General features: G+C 47.1%; 1 protein-coding gene across 4 annotated transcripts in view; it reads right to left on the bottom strand.

The window, feature by feature from the left end:
* Nucleotides 1-27775, bottom strand: part of GAB2 (GRB2 associated binding protein 2) — a 93960-nt gene that overhangs the window by 41141 nt on the left and 25044 nt on the right. The gene's annotated exons all lie outside the window — the stretch shown is intronic.

Here is a 27775-nt window from a genome sequence, read left to right as displayed (position 1 = left end):
CAAAGGAAAAGGTTATCATTGATTCTTCCAAGCACTGCTGACGGCGGCCCCCAGCCAAACTACCCGCAGAATGGACTCTGGGGGTTGCAGAGTTTGAAGCTAACCAGAAAAACAAATGTCAGCCATCAGCCCTGGTCCTGAGAGCTTCAGCCCTGCTTCCCTCCCCATGCCAGACACAGTTGGGAGACCACAGGAAGGGGAACAGCCACAAGAATAACGTGTTAAAGGCTAAAACTGAGGGAAAATTGTGCAGGTGTAACCCCCCATCCCATGAGGTGAGCAGAGTGTTTCTCTGGGGTGAGTGAGGCTCATGGCACTTGTGTGAGGGATGAATGGGGTTGAGGGACCACCTTGAGCTCCTCCCTTTTGCAGAGCTATGCTCCCTTGCAGAGGCCTCAGCTCCCATGGCCTTGGGAAGGCAAGGATTACATCCAAGTGTAGTCCTTAAAACAGCTTTATCAGGCTGTCTTTGAAGGCAGCAAAGGTTTGAGAGGTGCATGTGGATAAGCATGATGTGAATTATGACCAGTGCTCCTGTATTACCTGACACAGACCTCAGTTTGTACCAGAGGATGTCAAAGGAGTGGATGTGATCCCTGCCATCCTGCCCTGGCTCTGGACAGTGGTGCTTTTTAAATGAGACTTACCTTTTTTTATATTTTATATTTTATATATATTTTATATATAACCAGAGTTCTGATGATTATAAGAGGTTGGGTTATGAGGAAGCACACGATACTTTTAAGAAGGAAGAACAAACACCTTTAGTAACCCAAGAGAGGCACCAAGGCAAGCAGTGTGCTGGGTCCCTCATGATGCTCCCCGGGCGCTGACCACAAGCTCTACATACTGGTGATGGACACATGCTAGATCTCAGCCAGCCAACTGCACCAGAATCCCACAATTTTGGAGAATTTTGTGGCTGAAATAATAGTAAGAAACTCTTGCGGTGTTTTCCCTGAACAGTCTGATTCAGACCCTACTTCTCAAAAGCTTAAAAATAGCTTTTGTTAGTGTCTTTGAGATTTGTAATCAAATTAGTTTTGCACTAATTCTCAAAACGGTTCCTGGTGCCAGGAAAGCAACTTCAGTGCAATCTTCCAAAGGCAGTGAAGCAGCAAATTGCTTAGCAAGAGGACGTGCAAGGCTAGCAGATTTTGGCTTAATCTCACCCACTTCTCATCAAAATGGCTGTTTTTGAGTGACAAAATAGACACAGTGGAGCTGTGTCCATCAGGGAGGGGAAAAACCAACTTCACCAGACAGCAGTAATAATTTACTAGTCCATCTCCTCAAAATGGATCACCCAAATCATTGGGAAAGAAACCCACAAACATTTTTTTCCTAGGTCTAGGTGGTAAATGTCCCATTAGCTTCTTCCTGTTCACACTTGAGTAATTTCTTTGCAGCCACCTAAGACAGGGGCACACATCAGTGAGGGGACTGCAAGAAGATGGAGTTGTGCAACCACATGGACCAGCACCTGAATGCAGACATCCAGCACTGGTTCTTGCTGCTTAGCTTGTTGCTTTCCAACCATCTACAGCCCAGTCTTGCAGCCTCCCTTCATGGCCCAGACACTGCATAACAAAACCCACCAAGTGCAGAAACTAGATACTGGAATTTAGAGTTTCCATGGAAAAAAACAGGAGGAAATGCTGCAAGCAAGACAAATGATGCTACCACAACCTCTCTTTTTATTACCAGTGTGAGAACCACAACTCCTCCAATTCTCTTTGGTCTGTCTGGTAGCAATGAAAGGTACCACACAGTCAAGATCTGGAAGAGCGAAGAGTGTAACACACAGAGTCTGGTTGTTTTGGGTAAGTTTTAACACAGGCAAGTTGTGAAAGAATCGGCCTTGCAGGCATAACGTTTCTTGGAAAGCTCCAGGAGGTGGAGTATCATTGGACGGGGGTACCACTGGACAGGGCAGGAGTCCCAAAGGCCTGGGAAGACCACCCTGTCCATCCCTGTGGTGCCCTCCTGATGATAAAGAGTCACTGGTGCTCTTCTAATACAGCTTCTGACCCAGAAAAAGAGCTCATGGCAGCAGTCTAAGGAGTGCCTGTCCTGGACAGGTGGCTGCAGGCAGCACAGCTGGAGGCATCTCCCACCACACTTCCCTGCAGCAGGACCAGCTGTTCCTGCCTCCTAAGATCGGCTTCCAAGCCAAAGAAATGAGCAATGATTGCTAGGAGAGAATGGAAGCAAACAGTAAAGAAATAGATAGGAACCTCCTTATTTTTGTGGGCATTTTCTCTGAATTTTTGAGTGCTGGGTTCAGCAAGTATATTTTAATGCTTCCCTGGGACCAGGGCTCAGCTTGTGTTTGCCAGGCTGTGGCTGCTCTTGGGGCATTTTTTGTCACTAACACAGCTTGCTTCAACACGTCACTACGTGCAGCAAAGGATATGCAGTTTGCAGCATGTGGCTCATCCTCCTGGGACACTTATTTCCCCATTCAAAGCTACCAATATCATACAAATATTCTACATTTAGGCTTCCCTAGGATAACACCTTCCTGCAAAAGAGTGATTCAAGGGTCTACTGAGCAGCAGCTATGACAGTGGTACAATGTACAGGATCCATATGTGCATGGCAATCTTATCTGATGCCAAACCTGGGGAGGATGCAACTCCATGTGAGCCTACACACTCTTTCCAAGACTACCTTCTTCCAGCATGAGGCTGTGATGGCCAAGAAGCATCTCATCCTCCACCTGAATTGTCCTTCTCTGCTTATTTCTACCTTTTCATAGGTCTTTTGAAGACCCTGTTGCCATCAGTCTCCTCCTGCCAAAACACTGTGCCTCCCTGACACGTGTTGTGAGCCAAGGGCTGTGTTTGTTTAACAGCTTTACAATGTTGAGAGGCCAACAGCTTAACAGCCATAAAATGCTGCTTTGCAGCACAAATTTCCAGCTGTGTGGTCCTTCGCCGGCATCAGGTTCTTTCATGGTTAAATTACGGCTGCCAAAGGCCCTTAATATCACTGACAAATATTTTGACACTTGGCAAGTACTTCTTTTAAAGACTTGTTTGTTAAAAAAAGTGCCCATCATGCTCCTGTTGTGATGTGAATTCTCCCTGGGCACTGAGAATTGTGGCTGCTGCTCAATTTTTTTCCACCTCAATAGTGCTGTGGCAAAGTTAAATTTTACAAAACGTAACTCTTTCCAGCTGGATGCTACCTGGAGCTGGCTGTTTTATGGAGAGCTGGGCTGGCAGAGGTGAGGCACTGCTGCTGGGTTCACTGGCTGAGTGTATTTAGCAAGGATGTTCAGGGGGGGCTCAGGCAGTGGTTGGGACCCTTCCTGTTCCTCCTGCTGGGTGATGAACCAGAAGAGCCAAACCAAACAGCTGGCTGCTCTTGAGCAACTGAGATACTGCCATGGGTGGTGGGAGACAGCGCCCCAAAACTCCAGGAGTGAGGTCCCTCATGTCCCCTGTGGCTGTCCTGGTGGTGCAATGCTGTGACAGAGCTGGTGGCATCAGGGCTGAGAGCTCAGAGAATCTGGGGCCTCCGAGTGCCTAAAAATCCAAATGCTTTGACTGACAGCCCAGAGAGAGGATTTATTAACTATGGTTATAGTGAGGGACATTTGGACAGCTTCCTCTCTGCTGCCCTGTTCTCTGCAAAGTGAACACAGAGATCCAGCCTATACACTGTTTCAGATAAAAAGAAAAGAGGTGAGGAAAATAATAAAGTGCCAGTAAAGCCAGGTATCCATTGCTGGGGAACTTGCCAAGTGCCACAATTGTGAGAAGGAATCAAACAATGACAACATGGAGAGCTGGCTCTTGGGGGGGCCTCTAGGAGTGGCCCACCCAGTATTATCTTAGCTCCAAAGTGAGGAGTTTGAAACAGTCAGAGACTGTTAGCTTTGGGTTGAAAGGGATGTTCTTTCAATTAGGATCAACTTCTGAGCCACATCTCTCTGATCTGAAATATTAATATTTTTATCACCACACCCTTATAGTACATATAGGGAGAAAGAGGAGACTCGAGGAGAAGAGAAGAGAGAGAAGAGAAGAGAAGAGAAGAGAAGAGAAGAGAAGAGAAGAGAAGAGAAGAGAAGAGAAGAGAAGAGAAGAGAAGAGAAGAGAAGAGAAGAGAAGAGAAGAGAAGAGAACCTGTTATATCCCAGGAAATTTCTCTGTCCTGTTCCTTCTCCCCCTGACACAACCTCATGCCCACCAGCACTGCACATCAGCAATGTGAAATAAACCTTCCAAAATCTGATCTGACACAAATCACAGGATTTAATCCAAGCTGGCAGGCAGGATGTGCGACCTAGCCATGACATCAGGCCAATTTCTCACACCAAGATGAAGCTGAGGACTGAGTGATTCAAGCAGGAAACCCCACAGCAGGGCAAGCAGGTGCTAGTGTCCCAGATTTGCCCAGAACCAGAGAGGCCCTGGGTGCAGGATGGCTCGTGTCATTGCCCCTGTGGCCACGAGTTGCCAGTGGGGGTGCCACCACATCCACAGAAAGCCAGGAGTCTGTCCCAGCCACACAGTTTTCACTTTGCAGTGCAGATTAGTCTTGCGTCCCACTGAGCATGTTCTCCCTCTGGCTCCTGGCACATCTGGTGTGGCAGAGAGGAGTTCACACTTGAGGAGCACAGAGAGAAGCACGTGTGAAAGACTACAACACCTGGAAAGGTCTCACTGTTCTTCCTGGTCACTGTGCCACCTTGATATCCCAACCAGGCAGCCACCACTTTAGCCAACCTGGCAAGATCACCCCTGGGAAAAGGGGATAGAGATGATGTGGGTATGCTGAGAGCATGTTTCAGGGGGCTTGGGTCCTTCAGTGGTGCTACTGTTTCTGCCATCTGCAACAATTACAGCTGTTGGACTGTGTAACCCAGCGCTGGGGTGGATCCTGTCCTGCCCACCCCTCCCCACAGCCCTGCAGCAGGAACAGGGTCCCCTACTGTGGCTGGTGCTACCAGCATCAGCAAGCAAAGCTCCGTACAGGAGGATTCTAGAATAACCTCCTGGTGACCTGTATAATAATGTTGTCTTCCTCTGTGTCCCTGGGGGCTTTTTAACTCGTCTGATGGACAGGAGGATGCTGGTTTTATTATTCATGCAAGAACACCTCTCCCCTCCGTGTGTTAGTGTTAACTCAAAGGAAATGTGGCTTGGAAGTAGATTTGTAAGCAGCAAGAAAAGCCCCCTCTGTCTGTGCAGGTAATGTTTGTGCTGTCTGAGTGCCCTCACACAGCCCCAGTGTCCCCAATTCCCAGAACAAACAGGAGCTCCCTGAGCCCCAGTCCTGCTCTTCCAAATCCCCCTGTGGCTCTCCTTGCCCCCTGCCTGCTCACAGCACCTTTCCACATGATGCTGGGAACAGACAGGTCCCAACCCCACTCCTGGCACCCTTGGAAGGGATGGAGACTGTTCCCTGCTAATCAGGCTCCAGCCGTGGCCGAGTTCACGGTGGGTTCATTATCAGCAGCGCTTTGGGGGAGCCGTGATTGGCAGCGCTAATAACACCACGCTGCAGCTGCAAGAGCCTGCGGGGCACGGGAACCTTGCTGGGGTACAAAGAGGCTCTTCCTTGCTGAGGAACAGAGGGAAGGTGATGCAGAAACTCCCCCCTCAACCCAGTGTACATCTCAGGCTGTCAAACTGACCTTCCCTCCTGGGATTTTTTTTTTGTCCACTCCTGGAGGTGTAATTAGGCTTCAGAGCACACACGGAATCACCACATGTGACATCCACCCAAGGGCAGCAGAGCCAGCAGGAGACGTCCTGCACCGAGCATCACTCACAGCTGGGTGAGAGGGGGTTTCAAGAAGGTGAGGCACAAACACAAGCTAAAGCCTATTTATTTTTAAGATCATTTAAAAAAAACATAAGCTTCATAAAAAGCTGAAGATGTTTGCTACCAGGGAAGGAAAGGTGTGGGATGGCTCGGAGCTACAGGTACACTGGTGTGAGCTGGAGGACCCGCTCCCCACCTCAGCTCTCTGTGAATGGGATGAGCAACACAGCAGTGACACAATGTGGAAAGCACTTCCCTTCCTATTTATTTTACCTGAGTTCTCCAGTTGGAAAGATTTCAGTAGCTTTGTGCTGCATGGTCAATCTTAGGAAAATAAAGATTTCTCTCAGGGATGTGAGGGCACTGACAGAATGTCTGAAGGGATGCTGGACCACCTGATTAGGGATGGGATAGAAAAACAAAATACCAAATAGCGAGGCTGTACTTAAATCACCAGACAAGCTGTGACTATCTGAGAACAAAGGACATGGGAACCTCTGGGAGATCCAGGAGTGTTCCTGTCTGGAGGGTGTAGAAAGGATGGACCCAAATCTACTGAGAGAAGCATGGGGATAGTATGAGATGCAATGGAAAAGCCTCATTAGATGTAAGGAAAAGGCTTCAAAATGAGGGGAAGAACAACAAAAAACCCAGATGGGGTGTTGTCCATTTTTGGAGATATTCAGAACCTGCCTGGACAAGACCAGGAGTAGCATGATTTACCTCCAGACTTGGCTGTAACTTCAAGCTAGACCTGCCTTGAGTGAGAGTTGGTTCAGAGACTTCCAAAGGTCTCATCCAACCTCAGTTATCTCCAAATATAAATTACTCTTCCATAATCAGGTCCACTCCTGGTGAAGAGTGTTGAACTTGTCAGATGGAAACCTGATGAGACCACTCAGACTCTGAGAACCGATGTGGGACCAGTGCAGCCACCCATTGCACATCCACCTAGAGCATTTAGCATGGGGAATGGACAGCACTGGCATTTTTCAGCTCTCATTGACTGAAGCAACCTTTTCTGGGAAATTCCTTCTGCTGAAAGCTGGATGGCACCTTTGCAAGTGGGAAGGTGCTAGGAAAGCAAGGGGTTCACAGGAAGAACCCGGAGCCCGGCTCTTGCCTCAGGCTGGCTGTGAATGGTGCATGTGCAGAGCCTCCAGTGCATTCCTGCCGCTGTGCATGGATTTTGTTATCTGGAATTATTTCCTGCTATTCAGCCCTGCTCTGTATTCCACTCTGTTATTCCTAGCTGAAATCTCTCCCCCCGCCCTGCCAGGGCACATCCTTTGTGGGGTACCAGAGCAGCACCCAGAGGAGGTACAGGCAGGTGGGTGGGTGTGGGATAGACAGAGCCAGTGGCTCCCTGGAGACCTACAGGATACCCAGGCTTGTACTCTGTGGCCTCTTGGAAGGACATGGAGCTGCAACAACCAAACAGGATGTCCCAGCCGCCTATGAGGTGATATTTCACTTATCACATATGTTATGATACTACAGACATAGATACTTGATGTGTTGCACATCAAGGCTGCTGCTCTCCAAGTCTGTTTGTAAAACCCAGCTGCCACCGCTGGCTACACTCAACCCCACGCTCAAGAGCCAACCAGTCCAGCAGAGCAAGTCAGCCTGGACCGTGTGAGCACACCTAGAGCAAGAGCAGAGTTTAGTTTGCTTTTTCAACTTTGTGTTTCTGGAAGCAAAAGCAAACTGTTCAGAGATTTTTTTCCCTCCTGAGACTGTGGTATCAGTCTCTGATAAGAGCTTTCCCGGCTGTTACACAAGCAGGGCTGGACATGGGAACGCAGCATGAATAAATGACTTGGAGCAAAGCATTTTGATAACTGAGTTTTTCTAGCTTTCTGGCCTCTGCAAGATCAAAATAAATTCCTCAGCACTGTCAGCAATTTCCCTTCCCTCTGTCCTAGCTTTGGGCTACCTTGAATTCCTACCCTCATTGCCCAGAGAAGCTGTGCATGTCCCATCCCTGGAAGAGTTCCAGGTCAGGCTGGATGGGGCTCAGAAGCCTAGTGAAGGTGTCCCTGCCTGCGGCAGAGAGGTTGGAACAGGATGATCTTCAAGGTACCTTCCAACCCAAACCATTCTGTGATTCTGTGAACAGGGATCTGCTGCTTCCAAAAGCACCCATTCTGTGCTGGCAGGGGCCAGTTTCTGCCCCAGGCTGGCAAATGTACACCAGCCTCTGCTCACAAAAAGCTCCTTGCACAGATGCCTCATTCCATGAGTGCCCAGTTAGGGGCATCATGAGATAAAACAGCACTGCACATGTCCCCTCTGCCTTCTCCTGGAGATTGTGGCTGCTCTTCCACCCTGTCACCTCTTGCCAGCCCTCTGTGACACCCAGGAAGATGCTCAAGAGAGGATGAGGTTTACTTTCACCAGGCTTGGGCTTGGCTGAGAGAAAATTTCCAGGCAAGGCATCGAATTTTGGGGTTTCTTTTGTCCCACATCCATGAGCATCCATGAGACCCAGAGAGAGACAGGGAAGGGACTGCTATCTATTCCCTTTCAGCAAACCCTTTTCAAGCTCTAAACACTGCTTGTGTTTCAAAGCAAGGCTGAATTAAAGCAGCGCTTCTGAACAAATAAAAGAATCTGAAAAAGCCAATTTGAGGTTTTGTTTTAATCAGTTGGAGATATACATCCATGTCAGCTCTAGCAGTGAATCCCATAATTAAACGGCTGCCCTCAATTTCTCAGGTGAAGGCGGATGGAAATACAGATGGACTTAGAATTGGATATCAGGAATGACAGGTGTGTCAGGATGCTTTCTCCTTTCCTTAGCATGCTACTTCCTCTGCTTAAAGGCTGCAGAAAAAGCACCTTACAAGGTGATACTGAGACTCTTCTGAGCTTAACAGGCTCTATGCACAGCAAAAAGCACCACCTAATTTGGTTTGGTAGGATGAGCTGGAGATATCATGGGGGTGAAGCTGATAGTAAAGTGTGAGGATGTTTTTCCTGTCATCTAAAGGAGTCTGCCTTGTAGCACAATATTAGGGATAGGCTTGCCTTTCCAGAGATGATTTCTAATTTTAGAAAAGATCTGAGGCTTGTTAATTTTCAGCCACTTTAATGAGCTGTCTCATCGTCTGTAGCCACTTCCAGCTCAACTGTAACAACTCTGCAGCAGGAGAAATTAGCCTGATTTGGCTCATGTTGAACTCACAGTCTGCTAGACAAGCCTTTGCACCTCCTCATGGTGTCTGGGTGGCAGAGCCAACACCACAGCTGCTGGCACAAAGGGGGCAACAAGGACAATCCAAGGGCTGCATTTCCTTGCTTCTCTGCAAGGAACTAGTGAGACAGGTCTGGAAAAGGGTCAGCAGAGAAGAGATGCTGAGGAAACCAGCAGTGGCAGGGAGAAGGTGATGGAGATGACTTGCTCACTCTCGCCTAAGACAAGAATGACAGGATAGCACAGGAATGTAACAGGAGCCAGGTCTGGGACACACAAAAGGTGACTTCCCTTTGGGCAACACAGTAATGACCCTGCTGAAGGATGCTCAGGAGGATTCAAATTTAGCTGGCCCCAGCTGGAGACTGAACAAGGTCACAGAAACAAAATCCCCCCAAAGGTCGCTGAGTGCCACTTGTGTGATGATGGATGTCTGCAATGGAAACTGTTAACAACAGGGAAAATACTGTGAGGAGGAGGAGGAGGAGGAGGGAGTCTTGACAGCCTAGATGCTGGCTCACTGACCACTGTGCAACACTCCACACCAAAGGGACTTGGGAATGACCCTCTAGAGATGTTCAAATTGGAAGGGGCAAGGGAGGCAGCACTGTTCACACCGACCCTCATGGCAGAGCTCAACCTTCAGGGTTTCACATGGGTGCTCATGCTTCACTCTGAGAAACGTGGGTGTTTCCCTTTTGGCAAGACAGAGAGGCAGAAGGCTTTGAAGCCAAACACATTAAATGTGGGCAAAAAAGAGAAATGGAGCCAAAAGCTGCTATGAGAAAGACAGCTCTGTGGAGATCAGCACCAATGGCACTCACCCCTCAGCTGGATTCTCAAGGTTTAGTTGATTTTAGAGCCTCAGGTTCATTCCTGCAGCCTGAAAGGGCACCCGAATGAGTGGATTCCCTGGTGCTTCATAACATGTAAGCTTGTGTGAAAGCCTTTCTTTAGCTAAAAATGATTTCTCCCCTCTTCCAGCTCACCCTTTTGGATGAAACTCATGGAGACTTAATTATCTCATCCTTCTGTCAAGCCTCTCTGAGACCAGCTAGGGGTTTACTGGTTTCCAGGAGACACTCACATAAAGCACATGCACACACAGAGACTTCCCAAGGCTCTCCCTCGGCCCTGCCAGCTCACAGCCCTGCCCACTGCTCTGCTGACAGGCACTGCTCAGGCAGTCAGGCTGACGGGTTGGAGGGCAGTGGGGGATAATTTAGGGAACACATGGGACAACCCTAAATCTGCTCCATGCAAGGGTCCAGATCTCACCTGTTGCACAGCTGGTTGAGGGTGGCCAGCTAAAAAACTGCTGTTTTCAAGCCTGCTACAGTGAGGTACATCTTTCCAGATGTGCCCAACAGCCAAACATCTGTCATTGACAACACTTGGATGGGGTCTGTGTTGAATCCTCACAACACCTCCAGTTCCACAACCCTATGCCTACAAAAGGAAACTTTCTCCAAGTTCCCCCATACCTGTGTGAATCACAGATCCAGGCAGTTCAAGACTCCTAAGGTCCTTTCCAACTTGAATTATTCTGATTGTAAACTGATTTCTTTTATATTATAAGCCTTTAATTAAATGCACATTTATACCCATATGGACCTCATTAACCGTTCATTTGTCCTCACATTTAGCCACCACTTCCAGAAAAGAAAAAAACAAGCAGGGGGTTGCTTCCAATCTGTCACTTCTTGGGCTTGACATCTTGCAAAGGGCTCTCATGATGCCCTTTTCCACTAGACTGGAGCTCTCTTAGCATGTTCACAGAGAGAAAATATCACAATCACCTGGCTATTCCAACCCCTCATCTCATCCAGGAAACTAACCAGCTGCCAGTCTTAAGGATTTCTGTGCTAAACACCATTTCTGCAGTACTGTCATGTTTCCTTTCTTCCTCTTCGGCATCAACATTAGCAGCCAGCTACTCTAACACATTTTGCTGTTGTTGCACATAAGGAAAAATAAACGCACCTCCTACCCCTTCATTTAGACATCAAAGGTCACTGTAGCGGTTTCTGCCACAGCCTCAACTCACATCAGGAGCTGCTCACGCAGTTTCTTTCTACCAAACCCAGAAAATCCTGCACTTGGTGATTCACTGCTCCTTTCTGTAGGAACAATCTTATTTCTTTCTCCTTTGATGTTCAATTTTGCATTGGGCTGTCTTCTAAAATATTTTTTCAAATGTGCTCTGCTTGCCAAGTGGTCCAGACTGCCCTGTCTGATGAATTTGTCTTCAGCATTTACCGTTTCATTACCCTTTGTGCCACTGGCAGCTTCCCCCCACAGGAGCCATTAGATCTGCTTCACTTAGGGAAATGCTGAGACTTAATCCCTGAAAAACAGCATGAAGAAGAGCCCCATTTGTAGGTGACATCTTCCTGGGATCTGCCAGGTTTTAATTCGTTTGCCAGGTGCCTGGGGCTGTATGGGCTAAGCCCTCGTTACCCAACAGCTCGCCTCACACTGGCAGACCTGTGGGCTCCACTATTTGGCCCAGGATTGATGCTGGGCATTGACCTATTGCTGCCTAGTGAGTCCCTTCTGAATGTTTGTTCTGCCTTCTGGATTGGAAGTAACTCCCTTGGATCAGGATTAACCTAATCTGTTTCTGCCCATATCTGGAAAGCTGTTGTCTTCTTTTTCCATGCTTTGGTGGAAAGGTGAGAAGATCACTCTTTCCTGGACCTCCATGTGTTTTCATATTGCTCTGCTTGTCTTTCTCTCAAATACCAATGTTCAAACCTCTCCATGGCCCTTCAGTGATGGGAACCCTTACAAAAAGGGAAGGTGGAAGAGTTTTGGTTGCAGCAGAAGGCTCTAGGAGATGCAGTCTCCAAAGACCATCCCCAAAGAATCTGGAAGAGAGCAAGGAAAGCCCTCGGCTTCCTTGCAGGAAGAAAGACCTTCCCCAAAAGGTAGGACCTCAAAGGCAGATGACCAGGGTTTAATGGGTGCTGCAAGAGCAGATGACTGGGCATTGGCAGAGTCTATCATGGCCTTCAGGAACAGCAGTCAATATAGTGCCGAGGCATTTGATTAACTACTGCCCCAGCCTTTGCCTTTTGCCAGCAAACAAAGCCCAGGGAAGATATTTCCTGAGCTCAAATACTCTGTTTGGCTCTGGGAACTCAAGTGCATAATAGGTCACTTAATAAACAGTAGTACGGTTCAGTCAACATGGATGAGAAGATCAAATGGCTGAGAAGTTGGTCCATTCAAAGACAACCTACTCCTAATGAATGGTCACACCACTATTGTCTTCTAAAAATTAGAGCCTATAGAAGCACTTTGTGCAATTGTGTATTTGGGATGCTGCAGGGTTTCTGGTTGTTCCCATTTCCCATCCGACCAACAGAACAGTAAGAACATTACATATTCTGACTCTGACCTGAAGAATGGCCACACATCTGGCTGGACAGAGCAGAAAAATAACCTGGGATCATGCTGACAGATTGGCTTGTTTAATGACTTCCTTAAAATCAAGGAAGCCAAAGGAAGTAAATCAGCTGAGGTGCTGAAAAGCACCTCACAACAGCCTAGGATCTACCAGATCAACAGGACTGTTTTGTGTGGCTTCTGTGGATTAGCCTTTTCTCCTTAAAGTTAAATTATTCCATTAAAACTGGTTGCAGCCAGACACAACTGTGGTAGTCTACTGTTTCCCCTGACTGATCACACTCTCTTTATTTTGAAAACCCAGCTGGAAGCTCAGCTTGGAGCCCATGTGCCTCAGGCTTCAAAGGAGTGGACAGCAGGGTGGGTACTAATTCCACATTACCAGCACTCCACAGCAGTTCCTCCATCTGCCCATTAATGTGTGCTCAAAAACCGATAACAACACTTGTACCAGTGGGCTGAAACAGGGGTAGCTCTGTTTTGTCCTGATGGCACGGATATGGTCATCGGTGGAGGATGATGCCCACCACCTCTCCCTCCAGTGGAATCCAAATGGCCACTGACCCAGCTGTTGACCCCATCAATAGCTGAAAAGCCTTTCCAAAAGCAGCAAACCTCTCTCCTTTCATGTATTATTAAAATTCTCACTGGTTAATTTATTAGGGTACTTTGTACTGGGAAAAATGACCTCTTTGTTGACCCACTTAAACATGCTCCACTCCAACACAAAACTGTCAGAAGGGCGAAAGGGAGAGCTGGGGAAGTTGTGTGCAGACTGATGTCCTTTGTCTCAGTGAGACAGCTCCAGGATGGAAGTGCCGGGACTCCCTGGCACAAGAGCAAAGGGCTAGACACAAGCCTTCACAGACCAAACCACAAAGGAAACATTCAGCCCCTATGCCAAGTGGACACAGCCAGAGAAACAAGACTTCCCGGTCCCGCTTCCTAGGCAGTGCTCATCCCTCCCCGAACCTGTGGGTTTGGGAAAGAAACCTTGATTTTTCCCCATGTCACCTCCTCTAACAACCTAAATGGGAAACGTGATGAAGGGTGCTGGATGAACCCATCCTCACCTGGTGGGATTTCCTCATGAGGCAGCAAAGGTGCATCCTGACCATCCTCCAGCCAAAAGTGTCCAGACCTACACTCAGACTCTCCTCTTACTTGCTCCTGTTATCTAGCAAGAGAATCACTAGATTTGCTCCACAGAAATCCCAGATTCAAACTAACTCGTATGGGATGTGGAGGAGCAGGGCACTGCTGAGCAAAAGAAGAACTGACAGCGCAAACATCACTCTGCACCAAAAGTAGCCCTGTAAACGAGCAGGATTAGCTGTCATTAGGTCTTGTTTTTCCATTAGTGTCATAAAGATAAAGTCTGCTCTCCTCCCAGAAAGGTGGCCTACAAAATGCTCAGGCTCTACAGGACTCTCAGGTTATTAGAGAGGACACAGAAGCTCCATTTGCTTTTATCACTGAGAAAGCACCTGGAAAGTGCAGCGATGACAAAAAGACACCACAAGATGCCTTCAAACCTGGTGGGGGGTTGGGAGCTCCATCCTGTGCCTTGCTCATTGTCCTGACTATCACACCAGGCTCCTGCTAGGGAGTGTATTAAAGCTCAAATGCTTTTTTTTGTGGTTCATTCTGGTGTGATGCTCTTTATTTGGGACTGCCAAATAACTTTGATACTAAGGGAGTAGGAAATGAAAGGTTCATCAGGACACCTAAAAAGTATCTGAAATTTCAGCCCTAAAGAAATGACCTGGAGGAAGGGCATGCAACACATTAACCCCTGCTTATTCTTAGCTTCATAAAGCTCACATATCCTAGGTGTTAGATAAGCTGAAATACACAGAATGGGAGTGAACAGAATAAATTGCAGCAGAAGGCTGAATGCAGAACTGGGAGAAAGGAGTTTGCAAGACCCGACTCTGCTGCTGCCATTAATCTGTCAAAAACCCCTGGAGAAAGTGAGTTTTACCCTGTTATGCCACCTTTTTCCAAGCATCAAATAAAGACTCAATCTCAGAAGGATGTTACCAGAAAGATGACTGAACTGCCATCTGCAAAAATACTTTGGGGGTGGAAAGTGTGGTTATATGATGGCTGAGGAGTAATTTTTCTCCCGGCATCAGTTCTGCAAAAGGGGAGGTAGAACACAGCGCGTGGGAACCTGAACCTGCAGCGAAGAGGGGTGGAAAGAGCAGTAAGTGATCACTTTTATTGCAGGATATGCTAATCATCTCTCTAGACGATGGACCGGGATGGGGGTGGAGGACTTGGCAGCTGGGATTTGAGATGTATTTGTAATGCTAACACACATCTGGGATCCATCTTGGAACAGGAACACTGTGTCTGGACAGAAGAAAATGTTCTTTGTGGACAACCTCCATGAAGGACCTGACCTGCTGAGCCAAGTGTGGCCTTTAGAGGTATCACTCAAGCAATCTGGGGTCATGGAATACCGCAGATACTTTCCAAAGGGAGCGTGGCATTTCTCTGACTGATTTGCTCAGAAGCTGAAAGGACTGTCTTGCATGGACTGCCAAGGAAAAACAGGTCCAGCTCTCACTGTGAGTCCTTGTTCCTAAATTCTTTGGCAGGGCAGGCTGAGCTTGGTGATCTGGTGGCTCAGGTCTGTGCACAGTGAAGTTGAAAGATTGTTTTAGGGTGCTACCCCTTCATACCACCATTGCTCAATTCAAATTTTCCTGCTTATCTGACACACTGGTGTGTCTCTCCCACTAGCATATTTCAGGCTCAGAGCAGCGAGCAGGGGACCAAGGTGTGGGCACGGGCTTGCAGGCATGCCATGATCAGGGGCTGCACCTACAGGTGATAGGAGTCACTGTGTTCCTGCACAAGCCCCCATTTACAAGCTTCTTTGGAGGCATTTCATCTTTAGAAAGCAGCATTAATAAAATATGGGACTTCCCTGCTGTGCTGGAGAATGCATGGAGTACATGGCTTTTCTGCCCCCACCTGAGTAGGCTGCTGGGTTTGGGAAAGAAAGATGGGCAGTCTACACTGGTATCTGATACTGCAGATTCCCTGGCTGGGTGTTTCCAAGGGTATGTTTTTCCAAGGACATTCCCTGTGCTCTGCAGGCGTCTGAGGGAAGGCACTCCTTATTACATCACCTCCCGATGCGCAGGGGATCCCGTGATTTGCATTTGCTGTGAGCTTCCTGAATGCCCTGTGCATCCCTGCACTCCCAGTCCAGCCTGATGCCGCCCCACCAAGCTGCAGCAGCCCTGCTGCACGTGGTTTGTGTTGACTCTATGGATGCCCTTTGTGAGCTCAAGTGGTTTCTGCAGCTGTGTAAATAGGAGTGAAGCCCACGATGGATCCCTGACCTGTCTACACATCACCTCCTCACCCTCCCACCAGCAAGGATAAGCAATGAAGACCCTGCTGGGTTCTCCACCCTGAGCAAACGCTGGAGACCAGCTGTCCTTCACAGCAAGGGTGGGCTCCATGTGTAGCCAAGGCACTCCTGATAACCACTCTTAGCATCCCAGGATGCAGAAGGAAGTCCAACACCAAGCCAAGTATGTCTCTTTGCTACAGCCAGAAAAACCAATGGAGAAATTATAACAGCAGGAGCAGGGAAGAATGGAGACTCAGAAGATCTGCCAGCAAGACCAGTCTGTGTTTCAAAATTATATCTATATATATCTATGATTATATCTAGTGATGAGGCTTAGTAGGGTTTTTCTCTACGGGAGAAAGCAGCCCCCCCCCCACACAGGTGAGTTGGGAGAGAAACTCTGAAGCTCTGAAGATCCCCTTGATGCTGCAGGTCTTCAGAGGGGTTTGAGTCTGGCAAAGCTCAGTTTCAGATAACTTCACTAAGGAGAAGAAGACAGGAGGGATGATTCCAAGGAAGGACCACGGGAAGGATGGCTTAAGTTTTAGCTTTCATATTTTTCAGATTCTAGGTGTGTAATTTTGAGCTTGATACTACTCTTCACAGAGCAGGTAGACAAAACAATTCCTTTTCCAGCTTGATACCAGGGACAATCATTACAAGTTTCAGATCCCAAAGCATAAGCAATGGTGAACTGAAGAGAGAAAACAAGAAAGATGGGACTTCATAACCTGAAGCTGTGATTGGACAATTCACCCAAATATGCAGATGGACCAAAACTTATAAAACTGTGTAACCTCGTGACCGGCCTTCCATTTTGTGACCATTTTAGATCCATCCTGAGTGTAGCCCTGGCCAGGCTCTTGTACTGCCAAAGGTGTATTCTTTAAGGCCTTCCAATAAATAACTACTTTATTCTTAACTCTGTCTAGCCTCTGTTCAAGGTCAGCCGTCTCAAAGCATCAAGACGGGCGCCCGCTGACCTCCACAAAGATTGGTCCTGTATTAGTAGTGAACAGGGTGGAGCTGGGATAACAGCTGGCCTCGATTAGCTGGTCCCTGGGTTCAGCCAGGGGCCTTGGGGCCACCTCCTGTCTGCACTTGGTCAAACAAGACCAGGAAGCACCTAGGCCCTATGAAACCCAGCATTCCTGGCATCATATGCCTGGATTCCCTATTCATCATTTGGTTTTCACCTAGGATGGCACCTCCTGTATCACCATCAGGTTCAGGTGCCAGGATCCCAGGAAAATATCAATAAACTGCAGGAAATTCAGAGAAGAACAAAGCAAACTATTATCATGGAGCCAGAGAGACTGACTTTCTGAGCTCATGTGTTTAGCTTGGCTTAACAGCAGCTTAGCAGGGGCTTGGCAACTCAACTGTCTGCAAATATTTGAAGGGTGTAAACACCAAGGACAAGAGAGAAATCACTGAGGGAGTTTTACAGAGTAGGCTGAGCAGGAATGTAGGCACTCACTCACCACCATTGCTAACTGGGGCTTGGGTCTCTCCATGTAAATTTACTATATAAAACTAGCTTTACTAAATAAACTAGCTGCTCTCTAGGTCTCTGTAGCACCTGTTGTGCCATGATGGGGCTCAGAGAAGCACACACAACCCTTACCTCGGGTGTTACACCTGCAGATGCCAACAAGGAGAAGGCTTTTGGATGCTGGTGCTCACCAAGGCAAGGGCAAGTGGTATCTAACACCACACAGCCCTGTTCCCAGCAGGCCTTCAGGCTGTTCAACAAGCACACTTCCCCACCTACACCCTGTATTCTCTTCTATCTCTACCAGTTTCAAATCTAAAGCACAGGGATGAAGGATGATTTTTAGCTCAAATCTTTGAACAGACACGGAAAGAAATGTTTTGCTAACTCACAATAATTCTGCAAACTTTTTTTTTCTGTTTGGTTGGACAAAAACATCCTTTAATTTCCTGTCCAAGCTCCTAAAACAATTAATTTTAGCGTTTCATAACTATATTTGGATTTTTCAGTTCAACTCACACTTGCTTTCAAACTGGAAGGGTTAAAACAATTGCTCCAAATCAAAATATTTAATTTACAGTCAAAGGAAATACTTATTCATCTTTCAAGCTAACTTCTGTGGCTTCGCAGAACTGCCAGAGAAACCCCCCAAAACAAGTCACCATGTCTCATGTCTCATAAGGTGACTCCAAACTGTTTGGACACCCTGGAGAGACGTTGCTAAACCCCAGACGAGGATATATCCCAGTAGGCACAAAAAAATTGCTTACGGAAGGGAAGATTCAAATTTAGAGTGGCTGCCTATCTATAAATAGTCTGCAGAACTAAAATACATTCCACTTCAGCTGGAAATGCCTTTTTGCCTCATACTCATAAACACTCCTGCCTTTTATAGTTGAAGCAAATATTTGGTTTCTATAGTTATAACAGTGAGTACCCAGTGGTCTTTATTTTTAATCTGCACAGTGTTTGCCTGAAAAGCAGGGTAGTGGTTTGTGGGGACCCTGGAGGAGTCTGGACCACAGGTGCATCATTATAAATAAACCTGTGAACAACACAAAAAGCCCTCCCCAAAGTATCCAAAGGCAGAGAGGTTTGCTAGTAAACAGCATTTGGCTTTCAGATGCGGCTCTAAGTGCGCTGAGAGTGAAAAAGGCCAAGGATCCGGTGATTGCTAATATAATAATGAGGCTCTGTCCTACTAATCTGATGTTCTCAAAGCACTTTGCAGGCATTAATCATCCTCCCAGCAGGGCACGGTGGGGATCATCACTCTGAGCACGTTAGAGGGCCCAGGGCGGATGGGGAGGAGCCGTGTACAGTCTGAGAGATTGCGGATGTCCACGGAGGGGGTGGTCTGCATTGCTTTATGGATATATACATTCAAAAAAACCATGGCCACATCCCTGAAACTTGCCTTCAAAGGGGCCTATTTATCTCTCTGACAGCAATACACATAAAAGCCCTGTTATTCAGCGCTTAATAAATCAAACACCCATCCACCAGCATTACTGAGGGAAGGAAAAGGAAATTAAAGGTGACCTGCTTGGCTTGGAGATCACAGGATGCTTCCCCATCCACTTAGAGTAATTTAAGGTGATTAAATCCTACCTGTAAGAACTAAACAGGTTTCACTTATTTTCATGTCCCAGCTCGGAAAGGATTTCAGGGTGGGATATTTGGCTTCCCAAGGGATGCCTGGAGATGATGGTGAAAACCCAATGCCTCCATCCCTCCAAGCAGTGAGCTTGCAAACCCAGACTTGTCCATGGGCAGTGCATTCCCTGGAAAACACCTGCATTCAGCTTCTTTGCAAATCCACAGCTGTTTCACTTAACACACCTGAATTTATTACCAGGCTGGACGTGCCAAGAGGATGATGGGGCAGGAAAGGTGAAAGGTGAATAAGTCCAGTCTCAGTTTTAGCAGGGTCAGCCAGAGACCTGCTTCCCCTGCTCATGCCCAGGAATGAGGGCTATCTTAATGCCTCATCCTATATTGTCTTCCAACAGGATAAGAGACTCACACTTGCTGGGGGTCTGCCCGGCATACTCCTGTGACTGTTCCTGATGGATGTCCATGTGTCAGACAGTTGTGTGATGCTGCATCCATCTGGGACAATTCCCCATTTCAGCTCTTCTACCCAGCTACAGAAAAACAAGGGAAAGCTACATGGGGAAAAAAGGCATCTGGAATCACGTGGATTTACTACAAGAAGGAGAATCTTTCAAATTGCCCCAAAGGGGCAAGTTTCTGCATTACTCATTTAGTCTTGACTTCCTGCTTTATTAGAGAATGTTGAATTATCCCAGGCCATGGCTGTCCTTGCATCCAGTGCTGGATGTGAAGAATAGATAACAATAGGGGTAAACAGCCAGTACATGACCCAGCTTCTGGCAAGGGGCTGAAGAGAACCAAGCACACCCACTTATGGCAATCAAGGAGCCACTGCTTCCTCCCTTAAATTCATTAGGAATGAACATGGATGCTCCAGGTGAGATCAAAACCCTTTCCACAGCTTTTTGTTACTCACACAGTGCTCTGGGAATAATTCACGACCAGCAATTTTTACCTCAGCAGAGGGAGTTCAGACATCTCCACCACCCTGCATCCTTCCAGACCTGGCTCTTAGCTCTTGCTTAAAGGCAGAGCTGCTGGAAGAACCTCACTGCCTTGCTGTGGGCAGGCTGCCTGCTAGCCACAGTGGGACATCTCCAAAGGAGCTATGACAGCAATGCATGGACCTGTTGGATGCTTAGAGCCAGGCTTTCAACTCTCAGCAGTTGCTTCTTCCTTAATTTACCAAAATTGAGGTGCCACAGAGATGCTTTCCTAAAACAGAGAGGTAATAGCAGCTTCACCAGGGTGCTGTTGTGCAGCCTTGGACACTTGTGCTCCTGGAGTGTCTGCAGAGATGCCACCCCCTCCATGATGGCACAGAGCTTTGAAACCCTCTGAACACTGTGATTTGCCCCAGGGGCTGCTGAGGCTCCAACACTCACTTGTTAGCATGCTGCTACCTGCAAACAGCACATCTTTGGCACCTCATCCCTCCCTCCTCCTCCACAGCATTAAAATGCCTTGTGCTTGCTGTGTCACTGACTTCCAAACCTGTGGGCACTCCACAATATTGATATTCTTGTATTTACCATCAGCCATCTCAGAGCTGCGTGGAAAAGACCTACAGTAAATTGTTTCTGTGATTTAACTGCCCCCTTGGATTCCCAATACATTTCCAAGCAGTGGTGGAAAAGCCGAACATCACTGCATCAATCCAGTGTTGCTGTTTCAGAACCAAACCCTGAACCCCAATCTCTGGCTAAGAAAACCCCAGCTTGCATCAGCTGTAGAACCTGATCTGTTTTGGGGTGCTGGGGGACATCAGATGGGCTTTGTGCTTGGCCCGTTGGCTACCAGTGGCCGCAGGAATCCATGTTCCTGGCATTGGAGACAATTCTTACATTGTGGTGAAAGAGATTTTGCCCTCTGTAGGCTCACAGAAATGCAGAATTGTTCTAGGAGGGTACATTAATCCCATTTGGAACTATAAAGCAAGACATGGCCAGTGTTTGTGACATGCAACAAACTCCATTTCAAACCCATTTCTTGCAAAAATTGCCCTGTTCACCTCCTATGGTCTCTCACAGCATCCCTCTGATCGTACAGAACTGTCTTTTCCCACTCTGCATGTCTCAGCATCCATGCATGCTCCCCAAGCAGGTTCCTACAGCAGCTGGGAAGCTCCTCCAGGGAGTCCTGGAGTTATTTGGGCAAGAAGGTGAAAATACCAATGATTACAAACATTACTTCATCACGTGGCACCGTGCAGAGCATCTGGGAACCATCCAAGGAGAGCACATAGGAACTGCACCCCAGGAAGGATCTGTTTGTGTTTCCTATGCACAGGCTCACAGGATGAACAAAATGCTTGTGGCTTTGCTGATCAAGGCTGGGTGAAAAGATTGTCTAGGATGCCACACATGAGCAAGAACTGATGGGCTTCATTCAGAATAAGACTCTTCTGGGCTTACCTCAGGTCAGGTCCAGCAACCACTCACTGCATGTCCCAGTCTCTCATATGTTCAAATGTCTTATGCAATTTGAAGAAATTGAAGGAATTTTTTTTTTTCCTTTTTTTTTTTTTTTTTCCCCTTTTTCAGGAAAAGAATCATTTAACTAAAGAAGTTTAAGGTGAAGCTAGGAGAATGTGACTGCTCTCACCTCTGGATCCTGGGATGGGGGAGGGGAAAGGCAACAGGCTGGCATTGCCCTAATGAAGGGGTTGAAACAACAGGAAGAAGATGTAGGTTTTATACAGAATATGGTGATTTCAACAGCCAAACCTTCTTCAGCCTGGCCCAAGCCATCAGTGCAGCAAAAATAAAGATTTAGGGCTCGATCCTCATCTCAGACACTCAGGTTAAGATACAGACAGCCTCCACTGCTTTTAAGCTCTCCTGGATTTACTTCTCTGAGAGGCTGCAAGAACTACCAGAGCCATCAAAAGCTGCAGCCCCTTGGCATTCCTCCAGGTGCCACAACTTCCCTGCAACTTGGCTCAGCCGTAAGCGCTGACTACAAGAAAGCTGTGACTTGACAGCAGCGATCTCCCATCTGCTAACTGGGTAAATTCCCTTATTTTTCCAGAGGAAGATCTGAAAACCTGCTCAGATATGGGAGGTTTTGGCTTCGGGATGCTGAACCCTCAGTGCTCGGTACGTCTCCCCAAGACTACCTGGGATCTACTAGCCTGGGTCACGGCCAAAGGCCTTCCAGCCTCTTCTTTATCCCCAAAGTGCAACTGGTGTCACATGTCCCAGGGAAAGGTGTGGAAATCCCTAAAACTTTGAAATCACTTGACTGTGGGAACAGCATCCCCCTAATCCAGGCAGCACAGGACACGTAGAGCACGCAGGGCTCAGCAACCCCCAAACTGCAGCTGTGGCCGATGTGGAGAAATGCATCAGGTAACAGTGCTCCAAAAGCTTTTGCCTATATTTTAATGTCATTAAGAAGTGGATAATCTCCTCCTCCATAAAAGCACTGGCTTCCTCTGGGAGTCTTTTGGCTGCTCTGTTGAGCCAGAGCAATCCAAAGGCTGGCTCTGTACTGAACCAAGAGATAGCAACAAAAGTTGTCACAAAACGTGACATTTTGGAAACTCAGCCTGGGGTCTTCAGAGGTGGGACTGAGCTGTAGCAATGGAACTGTGCCCCTAGAAAGCTGTGAGTCACATATTAAAATGTGATGACCTCTCTGGTGTTGGTGCCATGCAGGAAGGACAAATAAGTAATTTTCTTCTCCTTTTATTTTTCTCCTTTGTTATGAGTATTTTAGAAACTTAACAACAAAATTTTATCATCATTACTATTTTAATTTCCTTTCCAAGAAGTGCCTATTACAGTAGATGAAGCTGGGAATCATCCATAGCTCTTTGCCTGCTGCTATTTTGCCTTTTGTGTTTCTTATTTGCCAGCTCTCTGAGGACATGAAGAAGCTGGGAATAAGAAGTGCCCTTTTGGATGAGCACCAGGCATGGCAAGGAGAGACAAGAAGAAGAACTCAATTCTTGACTTCTGCACTCAGATCTCACCTTTCTCCCCTTTCTATTGATGGATTGCAGCAGCAGTAAGACAAGCAGGTAGCCAGGTGCTGCCACATACTCCCACTTGCCTGTGCCAGAGCATCAGCACTTTCAAAATCCCAATTATGACACTCTTTCATCTGCTGGTTGCCTTCCCTGAGGTGCTGCCCTACAGCTGACACAGCTTCACAGCACTGGTGCCTGCAGAGTCAGGCATCCGCTCTTAGACACACAACACCCTCAGACTCTGTGAGACATCCCATCTCATCCTCTTTATTTCTCACCTCTTGCCAGGCATGTGCCAGAGATCCAGGGTTTCCCCCGGCCCTTCCCTTTTGCAACACCTCCCTTCCTCCATTCCCATTGCCTTCCATGATAGACTTCAGATATTTTTGGTGCTGGGGGAAAGGAAGGAGAGGAAGAGCCAGTTCTGCTTTGTTTCAATCCATTGCCATTGAATGAGAAGGAGAGGGCTGCAGTGGATGTGCCCTTGGGAACTGCCTGCTCCATCCTCCTATCAAACCCAAGGGTCCCTGTGGAGGAGCTGTCTAGCAGGCCAGACAGCTCTTGTTATATTTAGGAAGAGCTTCCCCTCCTGTGTTGTCAATTTCATGCAGCAGGAAATCTTTTATTGGCTGTTTTACTTAAAAAAAAAAAAGCACAAAACAACAAAAAAAATCACCTCATTTCCTGGAGTCTTCCTCTCTGCCTTACTTCTTTCTTTCCATTTTCCCTGTTTTTAACTATTTGTTTCCAGGTCATGACACTCAGCAGCTTTCCCTGTACATCCAGCTCCAACCCTTGGATGCCAGCATGGACCTGCATTGCACTCACAGCTGCTGCATGGGAGGAATCCAATGCCCCGAGCCGCTTCCGGCACCTGGAAAACTGCTCCAGGGAGCATCCTCAGGCAAGTCCTACTCCAAATGCCATTCAGCATGTGAAGCTACCCCACTGGCTGTGGCCAGAGCTCGAACTGACCCTTGGGGCACAGCAGGAGCACGTGCAGGCTCCTCTTCCACATCCATACGCTCCATCCGGAAACATCAGTTCTCTTTCTATAGGAAGGTAGGTTATCCTGGGGCAGAGGAAATGTTTCCTCTTCCCGGCAGGATGTTTGCAGTGAGCCCAGAGCGAGGTATGTATAGAAACCTCCCGATGCAGAGATTTCAGTAAACACCTCCCAGCAAACAGCCTGGACCAATGTTAGTTCTCTTGGGGCAGATGAAAGATAGCCCCAGGGAAACAGACAAATGTAAAAACTCCATCCCATCCTTGCCAAAATCGGGCAGAGTGTCCCCTACTAACCACAGTGATCAATATTTGGAGGGATCCCTGAGGGGAGCTCTCCGTACATGGGATGCCCTGAATCCAGGGTGATGGTGCCCAGGTCTGGCCAGAAAGTTTTTATTCTTCACTTCCACTGAATTTTCCTCTCGAGTAAGGAAAAGCAAAGTTTTAATTTTAAAAAAAAAATAATTTAAATTTTTTTCTGACCCCAAAAAATAATTTATCCAGAATTTCTCACCTCAGTCTGTTAATATAACTGAGATCTCAGACCTCTATCTTGGTTTATGCACAATTCCTGATGCATAGTTCCTCAAGACAAGCCTCTCTTCCAGGCCCAGGTACCAGGCAAGGTACCTGGCTTTAGGGTTTGAAGACAAAACCTTTAAGAAAATCAGCCCTTAAGAAAATGAAGGGATTCAGGAATTTCAACCCCAAATGTTGCATGAGGTCATTAGCTAAATCAGAGCTTCACCCTTTTGGTATTCAAATCACAGCCTCCAACACTGCTTGTGTGAAGAGATAAAAGTGGTGGCTGAGCAATAAGCTCTTCTGGATGCTGATAAACCCCCCCTTTTAATTGCTTGATGTGATTGTAATTATTTCATTTGCCTCTACTTCCCTCTCAACACGAATCCAGTCCCTGTGAGATCCAGCATGGTGCAGCTCTGCTGCTCTATCATCATCTTTAGGGATGAACATCAGGGAGTCAGAGGGATAAACATGAGCTGTCCATACACTTCAACAAGGTTTGATACCCAGCAAACCAGGTATTCTAAAAATTTTCTGCAACACAAATGAAAAATAAATGGATTTGAAAAATGTCAGGGTTTTTTTGTGTTTGTAAACCATGCCTACATCTTGCTGCCCTACTGTGGGACATGCCCGAGTGGTGCATAGCTGCTTTTACCACTAATAACGGGTCAGACCATCAAGGTTTATTTTGATTTTATGACCTTTACGAGAAAGTCTTGTGTAGCAATGATTAAAATAGCAACCATCTCCTGTTTGTGCTGCAGTGAAACCGTCTGACATCAACACAGACACACCACCAAGATGGAAAACATCACACTTCCTAATTCATCACATAAACACTGTTGGCCTAAACTCATCGAGCCAAACAGGACTTGGACTGACCCAGTGCTTCCAGATCCCCCACCAAGTCCTGCCCATTCATGCTGGACACCCAGCAGCACATCTTCCCATAGGGATCTGCAGAGCAGGGTTGGGGAGGATGTCTGCAGTTGTGCCAGAAGCCTCCCAGACATGGTATGCTTATTCACTCTATCTCTTCTTTCTGCTGAACCTGTCCCCAGGGCTGATCCTTGTCACTGTCACCAGGGAAACCCAGACTCACCAACATGAGCAAAGCCATTCCTCCTGCTCCTATGTAGTTCCAGTCTCATAGGAGCACGGAGCACAGCACAAGAAAATAAGAGTGAATAGCTGGACTGTGGGAAGGGGTGGAAACTTGCTTTGCTAGCCAAAATTTCCAAAACCTTAATAATGATGATGACAATAATAATAACAACAGTAATAATAAAATTTTTAGGCATCTGATATTCAGAAAGGACCAATCACCTCCCTAAGGAAAACCTCCCTGCACCAACTTGAGACCTGCTGCTCCTTCCAACCACTGGCAGCTAAAAGCTGCAGTTGCCCTACTTGCATTTCTGCTTTTCTTATTCTTTTTTTCTTTGAAACATTCACATGAATGAAGTTTTGTTTGTGGAAAAATTACATCACTTGGGCTGAAGGAGACTTCCTGCTTTTCTTCATCTCATTATCTCATGACTGCTGTCTCTTTGTTACATGCTCACTTCAGTATTTTGGGTTTTGCTACATCAGTGAGATCGATGGAGGGGTGTGGAAGCATGAGTTTGAGGGCATGAGGGCAATGCTGCCCTCTTGGCCAAACTTCTTCCTTCTCATTGCTTCCCCCCAGCCTACTGCTTTTGCCAAAACACACAAAATTGAGGGCAGAGGGTTGAAGGGGATATTTCAAAGATCTCAGCTGAGGTCCTACCCAGAATGCCTCCCAACACAAGAAGCCATTCCTTCAACTCTGAGAACAGGTCCTGAGAACTTAGAGAAAAATGTGAGAAATCCACAACCTCTTGGCAAATTGAGCAACCCTGTTTCCAAAGGCTTGGGCTAAAATCCCAGATCTTAAGTCCTCCCAGCTTCACACACAATCATTGGCCCTAACATGCAGAAGACACGCAGGTACCCGGCTCTGAAGGCAGATGAGCTGCAGAACTAAAGGAACTACAAAGGTAATTGGGGACACATTTCAGCCTCAGAAAGGCTTTAGGTGCTTAGGCAGTGCTAATGATAAGATAATTTAGAAATATTTCAACCTGACAACATAACATATCAGCTCTGGCTGCAATTTAGTGCGTGTTATCAGGTTTTTCATTACTTTTCCCTCACTGTGATGGATTCCAAGCTTGCCGTTATTACAGCCATTACATCCTTGATTTTAATGGGGGTGCTTGCAGCTGTCACAACGGGCTGAAAATATATTCTTTATGTCAGATAGCACAGGAGACATTTCCTCCTTGAGTCACTGACAGGTCACCTCCCCAAACCAATTAGCTAATTGTTTTGTATCACTCCCTGAAGAGCAAGAGAAATGAGTGACTTGTGAATGAACTCTGCCAATAGAAAACACTTGTTCTCTCTCTCCCTCCCTCATTTAAATTTTTTTTAAACCTTAATTTAATCTGTCAGCCATTCCAACAAACAAGGCAGTGTGCCTGCCCATTCCTTGCATTCTGACTCTGTCAGACCATTTTATTTTTTTGTAAATAAAGAGGAATAAAAATAAATAGTGTTTCTTTCCTAGTGTATATAGGCAAGTCACAGCAGCAAAGTGGGTCATCCACAATCACTGGATCACGCTTGGGTCCTACTCCCAAATTTGCCATCAGCTCTTTCTGGCTTGAACCTGATCCCCAAGAGCTGTCAAGGCTCTTGCATAGTGTAAGGACACACTGGTGTCTTCTTTGGCTTCAGTCAGCTGTGTTAGAAAGTGTTACTTTACTTGGCAGAACTGCTCCTCAGGCAGAGCCCCCTCTTGGCTCTGGGCTTCACCAGTGTACAGAGCTGTCGCTCTTATTTCTCTGAGCTCTGCAAAAGTGATGCAAGTAGGGGAAAACAAAAAGAAAAATTGCTCCTCACTGCATGTATCTACTGAGTTGCATGTTGTATTTCAGAGAGGACAGAGGGGAGTGGGGCTTTACGTACAGCAGCATGGAGAGAGGAGACCCTTTCCACAGCATAGGCAGGGATGTGAGCGGATCAGGAGAGACATACTGGCGTCAATGCACCCATTACAGGCAGACATGGGGGCAAATCCTGAATGACAAACCCCTGTGTGTTGCTGAGCTCCACAAAGAAGCCCTGTGCCTGCCCAGCCAACACCTCCCCTGCTGCTAGATGTTACTACAGCATTTAATTTAATTACACTATCATGGCTGAAACGCTCCAAGAAAACTGAAATATCTGTTCCAGTTACTGCTAAATCATATCTTGACCTTCTACAATCCCCTCTGACCCCATGTGATTCTGTAGTAAGACCCCTGAATCACCCTTGACCAACAAGACGGCCCTCCATGGGGAGATGACTGGCTCGGTCAGAGC

The sequence above is a fragment of the Cyanistes caeruleus genome, chromosome 3, assembly GCF_971803275.1.
Source record: "Cyanistes caeruleus chromosome 3, bCyaCae1.hap1.1, whole genome shotgun sequence".
NCBI lineage: Eukaryota > Metazoa > Chordata > Aves > Passeriformes > Paridae > Cyanistes > Cyanistes caeruleus.
Note: the sequence above shows the minus strand (reverse complement) of the source record. Positions and strands in the feature narration are given on the sequence as shown.